The sequence below is a fragment of the Hipposideros armiger genome, unplaced genomic scaffold (assembly GCF_001890085.2).
Source record: "Hipposideros armiger isolate ML-2016 unplaced genomic scaffold, ASM189008v1 scaffold_274, whole genome shotgun sequence".
Lineage (NCBI taxonomy): Eukaryota > Metazoa > Chordata > Mammalia > Chiroptera > Hipposideridae > Hipposideros > Hipposideros armiger.
Window position 1 is genome coordinate 738520 of NW_017731624.1, and position 4304 is coordinate 742823.

A 4304-nucleotide genomic window follows, 5' to 3' on the forward strand; every position below is an offset into this window, starting at 1 on the left:
AAAAAAAAAAAGAAATGCCATCCTGTGAATGCCCACAACTGTCATGTAAGGAAAGTCCTATCTAAGCAAGAGATGGCTAATGCTGCATCCAGCCAAAGAGGTCCAAGTTGTTCTGGAAACTTCGGTTGTGGTCGAGGAGGTGGTTTTGGTGGGAATGACGACTTTGGTCATGGAGAAAACTTCAGTGGTTGAGGTGGCTTTGGTGGCCATCATGGTGGTAGATATGGTGGCAGGGGATGGCTATAATGGATTTGGTAATGATGGAAGCAATTTTGGAGGTAGTGGAAACTACAATGATTTTGGCAGTTACAATAATCAGTCTTCAAATTTTGGACCCATGAAAGGAGAAAACATTGGAGGCAGAAGCTCTGGTCTCTATGGTGGTGGAGGCCAATTCTTTGCCAAACCACGAAACCAAGGTGGCTATGGAGGTTCCAGTGGCATCAGTAGCTATGGCAGTGGCAGGAGGTTTTAATTACTTCCAGGAAACAAAGCTTAGCAGGATAGATGAGCCAGGGAAGTGAAAAGGAAGAGATTTGTGAACTCAGCCAAGCACAGTGGTAGCAAGGCCTACCTGGTACAAAGCAGATGTGTTTTAGACAATGTCATGTATATGAGGAAAAATTTTGAGGAATGCATTTGTGAATAATTGTATAGGCAGGTGACTATTTTGGGCAAAGTAAAGAATTCCAAGAAAGGGTTTTAATTTTTGCCTATACCCATGCTGCAGATAACTAAGGCGTGAAAAAAGTGATATCACTAATCAGGAATCTAGCTACGTGATTCCCCTACATGGGTGCTAATTAGATTACACTGTGGCCCGGGTATAAAGCCAGGCTCATCAGGATGTGGGAGGTTAGTTATCAAGAAGACCTCCTTCTCTAGGTCCTGCAGTAACTTCACCTGGAATAAGGATTTTACTGGTAGAAGGTAGGTCACTTTATTTTTGCTATTTGTGCTTGTAAGCAAAAGAGTTATTTTCTTATTATAAGTGTAAAGAGGTTACTATATACAGAGGGTGCCAAAAAATGTATACACATTTTAAGAAAGGAAAAAAACTATTAAAATTATAGTACTCAATGTACACTGAAAACAAAAGATGAATACAAGTCATGCGTATACATTTTTTTGGCATCCCCCCCCTCCATTATATGGGATACATATACCGGGGATGCCAAAAATAACGTATACAAGTGGACACTTTGGTCAACGTTGCTCAAGCAGTAGTTCGCTATAATCAGAAGTGTCTGGATGCTGATGGTAACCACTTTGAGCACCTCTTGTAATTGCAGAGGTCAAATGTAACTTGTATTCATCTTTTGTTATCAGTATATATTGAGTATTGCAATTTTAATACAGTTCTCCTTCCTTAAAATATGTACACATTTTTTTGGCACCCTCTGTATATATCTCATGTATATATGACTGAGAAATGTGCATTGGGATATCCTTTCCTTGAGTTAAAAGAAGATTTTATTTACTTATTTATTTTTGGCTTTAACAACTTCAATGGTTTCCTGTCACCTATAAGAAAATGTCCAGCTTCCTCAGCACCCTTCCCGTCTCAAACTATTTCTTTTTTTCTTTCTTTCTTTTTTTTTTAGTTTCAGGTGTACAACACAATAGTTATACTTTTTACCCCTCAAAGTGACAACTCCCCTCCCCCAATCTGCCGCCCCACTCCCCGCTATATCATACATATCTATTACAAAGAAGCTTTTATTTTTAAACTGTGTTTTTCAAACTTGTAGGGTTAATTTTTTTCTTAATAGTTTCTTGGTAAAAATTGCAAAGATTTTCAGGGACAAACACTGCAGTTAGGGTGTTGGTATTCAACAGACCATAAGAGCATTTCTAGAACTGGGAAAGAAATGAATCAATCACTTAGAAGGAACTTGGAAACTATGTGGGATTAAATTAGAGATTTTGATTGGATAATGGGGGTATTAGAATTGGGATAGTGTTGATTGCATTACAGTTGGTAAGAGACATATATAGCCTGACCCTAAGCATAACATGTTTCATTTAGAGGCTGAATCCTTAAAGAAAATCATTTTCTGGGTCCTAGGGTATCATCATTTGGAATCAAGATTTTACATTAACAAAAGGCAAGCACTTTCTTTGTTTTTTTCTATCAAGCATAAAACAGATGCAAATGATAACATTTTAAATCAGAAAGCAAGTTTTTTTTGTTTTGTTTTTTTTAAAGATTTTTATTGAAGAATTGGGGGATGGGAACAGTGCTGGGGAATTGGGGAAGGGGAACAGACAAGTTGCTGTCGTTTTGTTGCAGTCTAGCTGCGGAGGATGTTGCTCCACTGGCCCAAGTTGGCACCATCACTGCGCTCCTCCCAGGCGAGGCAGATCAGTCGCTGGCCTCTGGACGGCCACCCACTGCGGCTGCTGGCCGCTCATGCTGGCTGCCGGCTACATACGGTACCCATGGCAACCCACTGCAGCAGGGGTGCCAACCCACTGCAGCAGGGGCCGCAGCCCACGCCGGCACCGGCGACCCACGGCAGCCCAGCTCCAGATCGCTGCTCAACATCCTAGCTGCGGAGGGCAGTGTCACTGGCTCTCATATGTGGGATCCGAACCGGGGCCCTCTGGCATCCCAAGCCAGTTCTTAACCATCGCGCCACTCGGCCGGCCTGCAAGTTTTTCCTGGTAAAATTCTCATTTATTTATGCATTAAAAGTAAAAATATGCGTATCTCATTTTTTGGTTTCTCCACTGGGACGTTGGATTTCTTTTGTTAAAGGGGCTGAAATCTTTTTGCTATTCCAACTTATAATTGATCACTAACTGGTGCTTAGAATGCTATAGGTTTCTGTACGCAATTCTGTGTAATTTGTTGAACTGTATACATGTATATCTAATAATTTGTCTATTAATGTAAATTAATGGTTAGATTTTAATTACTTAGTTAGATTGTTTCAAACATTTACCCATTGAGGATAATGCATGTAGGGAGTGTATACATTGGAGTCCTGTATTTTTTGCCTGCTTGTTTACACAGGCACTCTTTTTCTATTAATATTATGGGAAGTCTTTCCTCTTTATTTTTAAAAAGCATATATTAAAATAATGAAATAGGTGTTAAGTTATTTAAAATATTTTTCTGCATGCAATAGATGATGAGTTTTCCATATCATCTATTAAGGTATTCAGCAACACTGCTAGATTTTAAAAACCATCCTTGCAATAATTTATCATGATGTGTTATTCTTTTAATGTCCTGTTGCCGTAAAGATGTGATAAAATTTTATATAAGATTTTTGCAAATTTGTCCCTAGAAAAGTTGGCCTTATGGAGTACTGTGTTGACTTATGGAGTTGGCCTTATATCACACCATGGAAAAGTTGGTCTGTAGTTAACAGTCAGAATGTACTTGCAAAGTGATACATTAGATTTTTACAAGTCATATTTAAACAATTGTTATATTTATATTGTTTATTGGTATATATCAGTATTTTGCTTTTTTCTTGAACCACTTTGGGGTATTGCACTTTGAGAAAATGATCCATTTTACTTTTCAAGATAATCAGCACCAAGGTGTTCATAAGATGAAACTATAATTTAAAAAAAAATTCTCTGCAGGATTTTTAGCTGTTTCCCCTATGTTATCATGTTGTAGTTTCCTCTTTATGTTTATGTGTTTCACTTCTAATGGTCTTTTCTAAGAATCAGGTTGGGTTTGAGTGACCATTTCTATTGGGTGTTTTCTTTTGTTTCAGCTTATATCTTTGTTTTTCTTTCCTTAATTTATCTTTGAGGTTAATTCATCCAGTTTCTTGAGTTGAGTGTTTAGCTCATTTAGTCACAAAATTGCTTAATTTTCTTTTAGTCCCTGGGAACCACTGTTCTACTCTGTTTCTATGTTTTTTTGTTTGTTTGTTTGTTTTTTAAGAATTGCCATATAAGTGACACAATGAAGTATTTGTCATTCTCTGCCTGACATGCCTCACTTAGCATTATGCCTGCAAGTTCCACCCATTCTGTTGCAAATGGTAGAATTCCCCTCTTTCTCATTGATAAATGATATTCCATTATGTATATATTTGTCGGATTGGAGGGTGTCAATCAGGGACGGTCTGGGTGGTGTGATGCCCAGCTGAATGAAGGCATAAGGTAGACTGTGTGCCCCAAACGCAGCAACAGCTCTTTATTCATCCAAGGCCAGGACCAGAGAGAGAGAGAGAGAGAGAGAGAGAGAGAGAGAGAGAGAGCGCTTCAAAATGGAAGTGAGATTTTATACCCTCATACAAACAACAGCTGCATGGTGCCAGCACACATGCGCAGGA

General features: G+C 38.7%; 1 pseudogene; it reads left to right on the forward strand.

Annotated features, from left to right (window-relative positions):
• LOC109390538 (heterogeneous nuclear ribonucleoprotein A1-like) overlaps positions 1-475 on the forward strand; it is a 3522-nt pseudogene extending 3047 nt beyond the window's left edge.
• The last annotated feature ends 3829 nt before the right edge of the window (positions 476-4304 follow it).